The sequence below is a fragment of the Crinia signifera genome, chromosome 1, assembly GCF_055691185.1.
Source record: "Crinia signifera chromosome 1, ASM5569118v1, whole genome shotgun sequence".
NCBI lineage: Eukaryota > Metazoa > Chordata > Amphibia > Anura > Myobatrachidae > Crinia > Crinia signifera.
In genome coordinates this window covers 12,021,881-12,035,831 of record NC_139217.1, presented here as the reverse complement: position 1 = coordinate 12,035,831, position 13,951 = coordinate 12,021,881, and positions in this window count along the sequence as shown.

Genomic DNA, 13,951 nt, shown 5'->3' with positions numbered 1-13,951 from the left:
CAGCGTAAGGCAGGGGGAGTCAGTGGGTGACAGTGTAAGGCAGGGGTGGCCAACCGGTCAGAGCTAAAGAGCCGAAAAATATCGGCAGTCAAGCCAAAGAGCCGACATAATGCTCGCACCTAAAGTCGTGGTCAGGGGAGTGGCCAGGGGCGTGGTCATATGACACAATGGGGAGTGGCTACATGACAAAACTTTATGCCCCCGTGCCAGATATGCCCCCCCACAGTGCAAGGTATGCCCCCAGTGCCACACATATATGCCCCACAGTGCAACACATATACTGGAAGGCGCAGCTTCCTAGCTAAAGGGCCCACCTACTCTCTGAGGGGCCAGGAGGGCCCAACAAACATATGAGCCAAGGGCCAAGAGAGCCCGACTAATGCGCCCACAGGCTGGAAGGGCCTGAATGTGCCCACAGGCCTAGTGCCCGACAACCCTGTGGTCTAGGGTGGATGGGGGTTAGGTGGCCAAAGGCCTCTACCTGGTGTTGGGAGAGGCCATGGGGGGGAGCTTCGTCAGCTCTATTGCATCCCACCCCCGCTGGCCTCTCCGGCCACCATCTTCTTTCTTCTGCCGCTGGCCAGCGGCGACGCCGGATGTTTTCTTCTTGCAGAAGGCGCTGGAGATCTTGTCTTGATCCCGGCGTCTTCTGGCCTCTTCAGCGGCCGCCGGACCTCTTCTCCCCGCCGTGGTCTTCTGTGCCGTCCTCCGGCGGCTTCTCGCATCTTCAGGAGCGCTCCTGCGCTCTGCCGGCGTGGAGCCGTCTTCTTCTTCACCCTCCCGGAGGCGTCTGACGTTAGACGCCGGGGGCGGGGTGGAGTACGGCCATTTCCTATTGGCCGCCGATTCGGGAGCTTTGACGGTTCCCGGACGGCGGGAGGTTCAAACCGCCACGAGCGGCGTTTTGAATTGGCAGCCGAATTGGCGCCAAATTCAAAACCCCACTCCGTCCACCGCAGCTTCGCCGCTCCCCGCTTTATTAGCGGCGCAGGGATCAGACAGCTGATCTCTGCGCCAGGGGAAGCTGTGTCCTGTGGGGGACACAGCTCTGTCTCTCCCTGTCCCGGGAGCAGTCTACAAGGGGACAGGACACAGGAGCCGCACACTACAAGGGCGCGAGCCGCATGCGGCTCGGGAGCCGTGGGTTGGCCACCGCTGGTGTAAGGCATTGGAAGGCACAGGGTGACAGCGTAAGGAAAGGGGAGGCAGAGGTTGACAGCGTAAGACGGGGAAGGCAGAGGGTGACAGCGTAAGACGGGGAAGGCAGAGGGTGACAGCGTAAGGCAGGGGGAGTCAATGGGTTACAGCGTAAGGCAGGGGGAGTCAGTGGGTGACAGCGTAAGGTAGGGGAAGTCAGAGGGTGACAGCATAAGGCAGGAGGAGGAAAAGGGTGACAGCGTAAGGCAGGGGAAATCAGTGGGTGACAGCGTAAGGCAGGGGAAGACAGAGGGTGACAGCGTAAGGCAGGGGAAGGCACAGGGTGACAGCGTAAGGCAGGGGAGGCAGTGGGTTACAGCGTAAGGCAGGGGGAGTCAGTGGGTGACAGCATAAGGTAGGGGAAGTCAGAGGGTGACAGCATAAGGCAGGAGGAGGAAGAGGGTGACAGCGTAAGGCAGGGGAAATCAGTGGGTGACAGCGTAAGGCAGGGGAAGACAGAGGGTGACAGCGTAAGGCAGGGGAAGGCACAGGGTGACAGCGTAAGGCAGGGGAGGCAGTGGGTGATAGCGTAAGGCAGGAGAAGGAAGAGGGTGACAGTGTAAGGCAGGGGGAGGCAGAGGGTGACAGCATAAGGCAGGGGGAGGCAGAGGGTGACAGTGGCAGGCAGGGGGAGTCAGTGGGTGACAGCGTAAGGCAGGGAAAGGCAGAGGGTGACAGCGTAAGGCAGGGGGAGTCAGTGGGTGACAGCGTAAGGCAGGGGGAGGCAGAAGGTTAAAGCAGGGGAACTGGGTGACAGAGTATTGCAGGGTGAGGCTGACAATGACATATAGAGGCAGACAGTGGCAATGTAAGGGGAAGCAAAAGGTGATAGTGGCAGGCAGAAGGAGGCAGGGGGTGATAGAGTGGCAGTGGGTGACAGGGAGAGGCAGTGAGTAGTGGGTACAAGCACAATGTACAGCATGGTGAAGAGAACAGAGGCCATATATCTTGGTGGGGGCAGGGACACAGTGGTCCCTGCTCTGTGCAAGACAGGGGTCCCGGGCAGGGGGAGTCAGTAAGTGACAGCGTAATGCAGGAGGATGTAGAGGGTGACATCATAAGGCAGGAGGAGGTAGAGGGTGAAAGCGTAAGGCAGGAGGAGGTAGATGGTGGCAGCGTAAGGCAGGGGGAGTCAGTGGATGACAGCATAAGGCGGGGAAGGAAGAGGGTGACAGCGTAAGGCAGGGGGAGGCAGAGGGTGACAGCGTAAGGCAGGGGGAGTCAGTGGGTGACAGCATAAGGCAGGAGGAGGTAGAGGGTGACAGCGTAAGGCAGGGGGAGGCAGAAGGTGAAAGCAGAAAGCAGGGGAACTGGGTGACAGAGTATTGCAGGGTGAGGCTGACGTTGACATATAGAGGCAGACAGTGGCAATGTAAGGGGAGGCAAAAGGTGATAGTGGCAGGCAGAAGGAGGCAGGGGGTGATAGAGTGGCAGTGGGTGACAGGGAGAGGCAGTGAGTGGTGGGTACAAGCACAATGTACGGCATGGTGAAGAGAACAGAGGCCATATATCTTGGTGGGGGCAGGGACACAGTGGCCCCTGCTCTGTGCAAGACAGCGGTCCCGGGCAGGGGGAGTCAGTAAGTGACAGCGTAATGCAGGAGGAGGTAGAGGGTGACATCGTAAGGCAGGAGGAGGTAGAGGGTGAAAGAGTAAGGCAGGAGGAGGTAGATGGTGGCAGCGTAAGGCAGGGGGAGTCAGTGGATGACAGCGTAAGGCGGGGAAGGAAGAGGGTGACAGCGTAAGGCAGGGGGAGGCAGAGGGTGACAGCGTAAGGCAGGGGGAGTCAGTGGGTGACAGCATAAGGCAGAAGAAGGTAGAGGGTGACAGCGTAAGGCAGGGGGAGTCAGTGGGTGACAGTGTAAGGCAGGGGAAGGCACAGGGTAACAGCGTAAGGAAAGGGGAGGCAGAGGTTGACAGCGTAAGACGGGGTAGGCAGAGGGTGGCAGCGTAAGACGGGGAAGGCAGAGGGTGACAGCGTAAGGCAGGGTCATCAATGGGTTACAGCGTAAGGCAGGGGGAGTCAGTGGGTGACAGCATAAGGTAGGGGAAGTCAGAGGGTGACAGCATAAGGCAGGAGGAGGTAGAGGGTGACAGCGTAAGGCAGGGGAAATCAGTGGGTGACAGCGTAAGGCAGGGGAAGACAGAGGGTGACAGCGTGAGGCAGGGGAAGGCACAGGGTGACAGAGTAAGGCAGGGGGAGTCAGTGGGTGACAGCGTAAGGCAGGGGAAGGCAGAGGGTGACAGCGTAAGGCAGGGGGAGTCAGTGGGTGACAGCGTAAGGCAGGGGGAGGCAGAAGGGGAAAGCAGAAAGCAGGGGAACTGGGTGACAGAGTATTGCAGGGTGAGGCTGACGTTGACATATAGAGGCAGACAGTGGCAATGTAAGGGAAGGCAAAAGGTGATAGTGGCAGGCAGAAGGAGGCAGGGGGTGATAGAGTGGCAGTGGGTGACAGGGAGAGGCAGTGAGTGGGGGGTACAAGCACAATGTACGGCTTGGTGAAGAGAACAGAGGCCATATATCTTGGTGGGGGCAGGGACACAGTGGCCCCTGCTCTGTGCAAGACAGGGGTCCCGGGCAGGGGGAGTCAGTAAGTGACAGCGTAATGCAGGAGGAGGTAGATGGTGGCAGCGTAAGGCAGGGGGAGTCAGTGGATGACAGCGTAAGGCGGGGAAGGAAGAGGGTGACAGCGTAAGGCAGGGGGAGGCAGAGGGTGACAGCGTAAGGCAGGGGGAGTCAGTGGGTGACAGCATAAGGCAGGAAGAGGTAGAGGGTGAAAGCGTAAGGCAGGAGGAGGTAGATGGTGGCAGCGTAAGGCAGGGGGAGTCCGTGGATGACAGCGTAAGGCGGGGAAGGAAGAGGGTGACAGCGTAAGGCAGGGGGAGGCAGAGGGTGACAGCGTAAGGCAGGGGGAGTCAGTGGGTGACAGCATAAGGCAGGAGGAGGTAGAGGGTGACAGCGTAAGGCAGGGGGAGTCAGTGGGTGACAGCGTAAGGCAGGGGGAGGCAGAAGGTGAAAGCAGAAAGCAGGGGAACTGGGTGACAGAGTATTGCAGGGTGAGGCTGACGTTGACATATAGAGGCAGACAGTGGCAATGTAAGGGGAGGCAAAAGGTGATAGTGGCAGGCAGAAGGAGGCAGGGGGTGATAGAGTGGCAGTGGGTGACAGGGAGAGGCAGTGAGTGGTGGGTACAAGCACAATGTACGGCATGGTGAAGAGAACAGAGGCCATATATCTTGGTGGGGGCAGGGACACAGTGGCCCCTGCTCTGTGCAAGACAGGGGTCCCGGGCAGGGGGAGTCAGTAAGTGACAGCGTAATGCAGGAGGAGGTAGAGGGTGACATCGTAAGGCAGGAGGAGGTAGAGGGTGAAAGAGTAAGGCAGGAGGAGGTAGATGGTGGCAGCGTAAGGCAGGGGGAGTCAGTGGATGACAGCGTAAGGCGGGGAAGGAAGAGGGTGACAGCGTAAGGCAGGGGGAGGCAGAGGGTGACAGCGTAAGGCAGGGGGAGTCAGTGGGTGACAGCATAAGGCAGGAGGAGGTAGAGGGTGACAGCGTAAGGCAGGGGGAGTCAGTGGGTGACAGTGTAAGGCAGGGGAAGGCACAGGGTAACAGCGTAAGGAAAGGGGAGGCAGAGGTTGACAGCGTAAGACGGGGAAGGCAGAGGGTGGCAGCGTAAGACGGGGAAGGCAGAGGGTGAAAGCGTAAGGCAGGGGGAGTCAATGGGTTACAGCGTAAGGCAGGGGGAGTCAGTGGGTGACAGCATAAGGTAGGGGAAGTCAGAGGGTGACAGCATAAGGCAGGGGAAGGCACAGGGTGACAGCGTAAGGCAGGGGGAGTCAGTGGGTGACAGCGTAAGGCAGGGGAAGGCAGAGGGTGACAGCGTAAGGCAGGGGGAGTCAGTGGGTGACAGCGTAAGGCAGGGGGAGGCAGAAGGGGAAAGCAGAAAGCAGGGGAACTGGGTGACAGAGTATTGCAGGGTGAGGCTGACGTTGACATATAGAGGCAGACAGTGGCAATGTAAGGGAAGGCAAAAGGTGATAGTGGCAGGCAGAAGGAGGCAGGGGGTGATAGAGTGGCAGTGGGTGACAGGGAGAGGCAGTGAGTGGTGGGTACAAGCACAATGTACGGCTTGGTGAAGAGAACAGAGGCCATATATCTTGGTGGGGGCAGGGACACAGTGGCCCCTGCTCTGTGCAAGACAGGGGTCCCGGGCAGGGGGAGTCAGTAAGTGACAGCGTAATGCAGGAGGAGGTAGAGGGTGACATCGTAAGGCAGGAGGAGGTAGAGGGTGAAAGCGTAAGGCAGGAGGAGGTAGATGGTGGCAGCGTAAGGCAGGGGGAGTCAGTGGATGACAGCGTAAGGCGGGGAAGGAAGAGGGTGACAACGTAAGGCAGGGGGAGGCAGAGGGTGACAGCGTAAGGCAGGGGGAGTCAGTGGGTGACAGCATAAGGCAGGAAGAGGTAGATGGTGACAGCGTAAGGCAGAGGGAGGCGCTAGGATCCAGCAAGGCAGCGAGAGCTATGTATTATTAGCATAATATAGGAAGGCACTAGGACCCAGTGGGGCAGCGAGAGCTTTGTATTATTAGCACTATATAGGAAGGCGCTAGGACCCAGCGGTGTAGTGAAAGCTTTGTATTATTAGCACTATATAGGAAGGCGCTAGGACCCAGTGGTGTAGTGAGAGCTATGTATAGGAAGAAATTAGGACCCAGAGGGGCAGCGAGAGCTATGCATTATTAGCACTATATAGGAAGGCACTAGGACCCAGCGAGGCAGCAGGAGCAGTGCATCATTAGTACTATATAGGAAGGCACTAGGACCCAGCGAGGCAGCGAGAGCTATGTATTATTAGCACCACATAGGAAGGCACTAGGACCCAGCGGGGCAGTGAGAGCTATGTATTATTAGCACTATATAGGAAGGCACTAGGACCCAGTGAGGCAGTGAGAGCTATGTATTATTAGCACCATATAGGAAGGGGCTAGGACCCAGTGGGGCAGTGAGAGCTATGTATTATTAGCACTATAAAGGAAGGCACTAGGACCCAGTAGGGCAGCGAGAGATATGTATTATTAGCACTATATAGGAAGGCACTAGGACCCAGTGAGGCAGTGAGAGCTGTGCACTGTAAGTACTGTATAGGAAGGCACTAGGACCCAGTGGTGTAGTGAGAGCTGTGCACTGTATGCACTTTATAGGAAGGCACTAGGACCCAGTGGTGTAGCACTGTAAGAACTTTATAGGAAGGCACTAGGATCCAGTGGTGTAGCACTGTAAGCACTATATAGGAAGGCACTAGGACCCAGTGGTGTAGCCCTGTAAGTACTATATGGGAAGGCACTAGGACCCAGTGGTGTAGCACTGTAGGTACTATATAGGAAGGCACTGTGACCCAGTGGTGTAGCACTGTAAGTACTATGTAGGAAGGCACTAGGACCCAGTGGTGTAGCACTGTAAGTACTATATAGGAAGGCACTAGGACCCAGTGGTGTAGCACTGTAAGTACTATATGTGAAGGCACTAGGACCCAGTGGTGTATCACTGTAAGTACTATATAGGAAGGCACTGTGACCCAGTGGTGTAGCACTATACATACTATATAGGAAGGCACTAGTACCCAGTGGTGTAGTGAGAGCTGTGCACTGTAAGTAGTAAATGGGAAGGCACTAGGACCCAGTGGTGTAGCACTGTAAGTACTATATAGGAAGGCACTAGGACCCAGTGGTGTAGCACTGTAAGTACTATATAGGAAGGCACTAGGACTCAGTTGTGTAGCACTGTAAGTACTATATAGGAAGGCACTAGGTCCCAGTGGTGTAGCCCTGTAAGTACTATATAAGAAGGCACTAGGACCCAGTGGTATAGCACTGTAAGTACTATATAGGAAGGCACTAGGACCCAGTGGTGTAGTGAGAGCTGTGCACTGTAAGTACTATATGGGAAGGCACTAGTACCCAGTGGTGTAGCACTGTAAGTACTATATAGGAAGGCACTAGGACCCAGTGGTGTAGCACTGTAAGTACTATATAGGAAGGCACTAGGACCCAGTGGTGTAGTGAGAGCTGTGCACTGTAAGTACTATATGGGAAGGCACTAGGACCCAGTGGTGTAGCACTGTACGTACTATATAGGAAGGCACTATGACCCAGTGGTGTAGCACTGTAAGTACTATATAGGAAGGCACTAGGACCCAGTGGTGTAGCACTGTAAGTACTATATAGGAAGGCACTAGGACCCAGTGGTGTAGCACTGTAAGTACTATATAGGAAGGCACTAGGACCCAGTGGTGTAGCCCTGTAAGTACTAAATAGAAAGGCACTAGGACCCAGTGGTGTAGCACTGTAAGTACTATATAGGAAGGCACTAGGACCCAGTGGTGTAGTGAGAGCTGTGCACTGTAAGTACTATATGGGAAGGCACTAGGACCCAGTGGTGTAGCACTGTAAGTACTATATAGGAAGGCACTAGGACCCAGTGGTGTAGCACTGTAAGTACTATATAGGAAGGCACTAGGACCCAGTGGTGTAGTGAGAGCTGTGCACTGTAAGTACTATATGAGAAGGCACTAGGACCCAGTGGTGTAGCACTGTACGTACTATATAGGAAGGCACTAGGACCCAGTGGTGTAGCACTGTAAGTACTATATAGAAAGGCACTAGGACCCAGTGGTGTAGCACTGTAAGTACTATATAGGAAGGCACTAGGACCCAGTGGCGTAGCACTGTAAGTACTATATAGGAAGGCACTAGGACCCAGTGGTGTAGTGAGAGCTGTGCACTGTAAGTACTATATGGGAAGGCACTAGGACCCAGTGGTGTAGCACTGTAAGTACTATATAGGAAGGCACTAGGACCCAGTGGTGTAGCACTGTAAGCACTATATAGAAAGGCACTAGGACCCAGTGGTGTAGCACTCTAAGTACGATGTAGGAAGGCACTAGGACCCAGTGGTGTAGCACTGTAAGTACTATATAGGAAGGCACTAGGACCCAGTGGTGTAGCACTGTAAGTACTATATAGGAAGGCACTAGGACTCAGTGGTGTAGCACTGTAAGTACTATATAGGAAGGCACTAGGACCCAGTGGTGTAGCACTGTAAGTACTATATAGGAAGACACTGGGAACCAGTGGTGTAGCACTGTAAGTACTATATAGGAAGGCACTAGGACCCAGTGGTGTAGCACTGTAAGTACTATATAGGAAGGCACTAGGACCCAGTGGTGTAGCACTGTAAGTACTATATGGTAAGGCACTAGGACCCAGTGGTGGAGCACTGTAAGTACTATATAGGAAGGCACTAGGACCCAGTGGTGTAGTGAGAGCTGTGCACTGTAAGTACTATATGGGAAGGCACTAGGACCCAGTGGTGTAGCACTGTACGTACTATATAGGAAGGCACTAGGACCCAGTGGTGTAGCACTGTAAGTACTATATAGGAAGGCACTAGGACCCAGTGGTGTAGCACTGTAAGTACTATATAGGAAGGCACTAGGACCCAGTGGTGTAGTGAGAGCTGTGCACTGTAAGTACTATATGGGAAGGCACTAGGATCCAGTGGTGTAGCACTGTAAGTACTATATAGGAAGGCACTAGGACCCAGTGGTGTAGCACTGTAAGCACTATATAGGAAGGCACTTGGACCCAGTGGTGTAGCACTGTAAGTACTATATAGGAAGGCACTAGGACCCAGTGGTGTAGCACTGTAAGTACTATATAGGAAGACACTGGGAACCAGTGGTGTAGCACTGTAAGAACTATATAGGAAGGCACTAGGACCCAGTGGTGTAGCACTGTAAGCACTATATAGGAATTCACTAGGACCCAGTGGTGTAGCACTGTAAGTACTATATAGGAAGGCACTAGGACCCAGTGGTGTAGCACTGTAAGTACTATATAGGAAGGCACTAGGACCCAGTGGTGTAGCACTGTAAGCACTATATAGGAAGGCACTAGGACCCAGTGGTGTAGCACTGTAAGTACTATGTAGTAAGGCACTAGGACCCAGTGGTGTAGCACTGTAAGCACTATATAGGAAGGCACTTGGACCCAGTGGTGTAGCACTGTAAGTACTATATAGGAATTCACTAGGACCCAGTGGTGTAGCACTGTAAGTACTATATAGGAAGGCACTAGGACCCAGTGGTGTAGCACTGTAAGTACTATATAGGAAGACACTGGGAACCAGTGGTGTAGCACTGTAAGCACTATATAGGAAGGCACTTGGACCCAGTGGTGTAGCACTGTAAGTACTATATAGGAATTCACTAGGACCCAGTGGTGTAGCACTGTAAGTACTATATAGGAAGGCACTAGGACCCAGTGGTATAGCACTGTAAGTACTATATAGGAAGGCACTAGTACCCAGTGGTGTAGTGAGAGCTGTGCACTGTAAGTACTATATGGGAAGGCACTAGTACCCAGTGGTGTAGCACTGTAAGTACTATATAGGAAGGCACTAGGACCCAGTGGTGTAGCACTGTAAGTACTATATAGGAAGGCACTAGGACCCAGTGGTGTAGCACTGTAAGTACTATATAGGAAGGCACTAGGACCCAGTGGTGTAGTGAGAGCTGTGCACTGTAAGTACTATATGGGAAGGCACTAGGACCCAGTGGTGTAGCACTGTACGTACTATATAGGAAGGCACTATGACCCAGTGGTGTAGCACTGTAAGTACTATATAGGAAGGCACTAGGACCCAGTGGTGTAGCACTGTAAGTACTATATAGGAAGGCACTAGGACCCAGTGGTGTAGCACTGTAAGTACTATATAGGAAGGCACTAGGACCCAGTGGTGTAGCCCTGTAAGTACTAAATAGAAAGGCACTAGGACCCAGTGGTGTAGCACTGTAAGTACTATATAGGAAGGCACTAGGACCCAGTGGTGTAGTGAGAGCTGTGCACTGTAAGTACTATATGGGAAGGCACTAGGACCCAGTGGTGTAGCACTGTAAGTACTATATAGGAAGGCACTAGGACCCAGTGGTGTAGCACTGTAAGTACTATATAGGAAGGCACTAGGACCCAGTGGTGTAGTGAGAGCTGTGCACTGTAAGTACTATATGAGAAGGCACTAGGACCCAGTGGTGTAGCACTGTACGTACTATATAGGAAGGCACTAGGACCCAGTGGTGTAGCACTGTAAGTACTATATAGAAAGGCACTAGGACCCAGTGGTGTAGCACTGTAAGTACTATATAGGAAGGCACTAGGACCCAGTGGCGTAGCACTGTAAGTACTATATAGGAAGGCACTAGGACCCAGTGGTGTAGTGAGAGCTGTGCACTGTAAGTACTATATGGGAAGGCACTAGGACCCAGTGGTGTAGCACTGTAAGTACTATATAGGAAGGCACTAGGACCCAGTGGTGTAGCACTGTAAGCACTATATAGGAAGGCACTAGGACCCAGTGGTGTAGCACTCTAAGTACGATGTAGGAAGGCACTAGGACCCAGTGGTGTAGCACTGTAAGTACTATATAGGAAGGCACTAGGACCCAGTGGTGTAGCACTGTAAGTACTATATAGGAAGGCACTAGGACCCAGTGGTGTAGCACTGTAAGTACTATATAGGAAGGCACTAGGACCCAGTGGTGTAGCACTGTAAGTACTATATAGGAAGACACTGGGAACCAGTGGTGTAGCACTGTAAGTACTATATAGGAAGGCACTAGGACCCAGTGGTGTAGCACTGTAAGTACTATATAGGAAGGCACTAGGACCCAGTGGTGTAGCACTGTAAGTACTATATGGTAAGGCACTAGGACCCAGTGGTGTAGCACTGTAAGTACTATATAGGAAGGCACTAGGACCCAGTGGTGTAGTGAGAGCTGTGCACTGTAAGTACTATATGGGAAGGCACTAGGACCCAGTGGTGTAGCACTGTACGTACTATATAGGAAGGCACTAGGACCCAGTGGTGTAGCACTGTAAGTACTATATAGGAAGGCACTAGGACCCAGTGGTGTAGCACTGTAAGTACTATATAGGAAGGCACTAGGACCCAGTGGTGTAGTGAGAGCTGTGCACTGTAAGTACTATATGGGAAGGCACTAGGATCCAGTGGTGTAGCACTGTAAGTACTATATAGGAAGGCACTAGGACCCAGTGGTGTAGCACTGTAAGCACTATATAGGAAGGCACTTGGACCCAGTGGTGTAGCACTGTAAGTACTATATAGGAAGGCACTAGGACCCAGTGGTGTAGCACTGTAAGTACTATATAGGAAGACACTGGGAACCAGTGGTGTAGCACTGTAAGTACTATATAGGAAGGCACTAGGACCCAGTGGTGTAGCACTGTAAGCACTATATAGGAATTCACTAGGACCCAGTGGTGTAGCACTGTAAGTACTATATACGAAGGCACTAGGACCCAGTGGTGTAGCACTGTAAGTACTATATAGGAAGGCACTAGGACCCAGTGGTGTAGCACTGTAAGCACTATATAGGAAGGCACTAGGACCCAGTGGTGTAGCACTGTAAGTACTATGTAGTAAGGCACTAGGACCCAGTGGTGTAGCACTGTAAGCACTATATAGGAAGGCACTTGGACCCAGTGGTGTAGCACTGTAAGTACTATATAGGAAGGCACTAGGACCCAGTGGTGTAGCACTGTAAGTACTATATAGGAAGGCACTAGGACCCAGTGGTGTAGCACTGTAAGTACTATATAGGAAGACACTGGGAACCAGTGGTGTAGCACTGTAAGTACTATATAGGAAGGCACTAGGACCCAGTGGTGTAGCACTGTAAGTACTATATAGGAAGGCACTAGGACCCAGTGGTGTAGCACTGTAAGTACTATATAGGAAGACACTGGGAACCAGTGGTGTAGCACTGTAAGTACTATATAGGAAGGCACTAGGACCCAGTGGTGTAGCACTGTAAGTACTATATAGGAAGGCACTAGGACCCAGTGGTGTAGCACTGTAAGTACTATATGGTAAGGCACTAGGACCCAGTGGTGTAGCACTGTAAGTACTATATAGGAAGGCACTAGGACCCAGTGGTGTAGTGAGAGCTGTGCACTGTAAGTACTATATGGGAAGGCACTAGGACCCAGTGGTGTAGCACTGTAAGTACTATATAGGAAGGCACTAGGACCCAGTGGTGTAGCACTGTAAGTACTATATAGGAAGGCACTAGGACCCAGTGGTGTAGTGAGAGCTGTGCACTGTAAGTACTATATGGGAAGGCACTAGGATCCAGTGGTGTAGCACTGTAAGTACTATATAGGAAGGCACTAGGACCCAGTGGTGTAGCACTGTAAGCACTATATAGGAAGGCACTTGGACCCAGTGGTGTAGCACTGTAAGTACTATATAGGAAGGCACTAGGACCCAGTGGTGTAGCACTGTAAGTACTATATAGGAAGACACTGGGAACCAGTGGTGTAGCACTGTAAGTACTATATAGGAAGGCACTAGGACCCAGTGGTGTAGCACTGTAAGTACTATATAGGAAGGCACTAGGACCCAGTGGTGTAGCACTGTAAGTACTATATAGGAAGGCACTAGGACCCAGTGGTGTAGCACTGTAAGTACTAAATGGGAAGGCACTAGGATCCAGTGGTGTAGCACTGTAAGTACTATATAGGAAGGCACTAGGACCCAGTGGTGTAGCACTGTAAGTACTATATAGGAAGGCACTAAGACCCAGTGGTGTAGTGAGAGCTGTGCACTGTAAGTACTATATAGGAAGGCACTAGGACCCAGTGGTGTAGCACTGTAAGTACTATATAGGAAGGCACTAGGACCCAGTGGTGTAGCACTGTAAGCACTATATAGGAAGGCACTAGGACCCAGTGGTGTAGTGAGAGCTGTGCACTGTAAGTACTATATGGGAAGGCACTAGGATCCAGTGGTGTAGCACTGTAAGTACTATATAGGAAGGCACTAGGACCCAGTGGTGTAGCACTGTAAGCACTATATAGGAAGGCACTAGGACCCAGTGGTGTAGCACTGTAAGTACTATGTAGGAAGGCACTAGGACCCAGTGGTGTAGCACTGTAAGTACTATATAGAAAGGCACTAGGACCCAGTGGTGTAGCACTGTAAGCACTATATAGGAAGGCACTTAGACCCAGTGGTGTAGCACTGTAAGTACTATATAGGAAGGCACTAGGACCCAGGGATGTAGCACTGTAAGTACTATATAGGAAGGCACTAGGACCCAGTGGTGTAGCACTGTAAGTACTATATAGGAAGACACTGGGAACCAGTGGTGTAGCACTGTAAGTACTATATAGGAAGGCACTAGGACCCAGTGGTGTAGCACTGTAAGTACTATATAGAAAGGCACTAGGACCCAGTGGTGTAGCACTGTAAGTACTATATAGGAAGGCACTAGGACCCAGTGGCGTAGCACTGTAAGTACTATATAGGAAGGCACTAGGACCCAGTGGTGTAGTGAGAGCTGTGCACTGTAAGTACTATATGGGAAGGCACTAGGACCCAGTGGTGTAGCACTGTAAGTACTATATAGGAAGGCACTAGGACCCAGTGGTGTAGCACTGTAAGCACTATATAGGAAGGCACTAGGACCCAGTGGTGTAGCACTGTAAGTACTATGTAGGAAGGCACTAGGACCCAGTGGTGTAGCACTGTAAGTACTATATAGGAAGGCACTAGGACCCAGTGGTGTAGCACTGTAAGCACTATATAGGTAGGCACTTGGACCCAGTGGTGTAGCACTGTAAGTACTATATAGGAATTCACTAGGACCCAGTGGTGTAGCACTGTAAGTACTATAT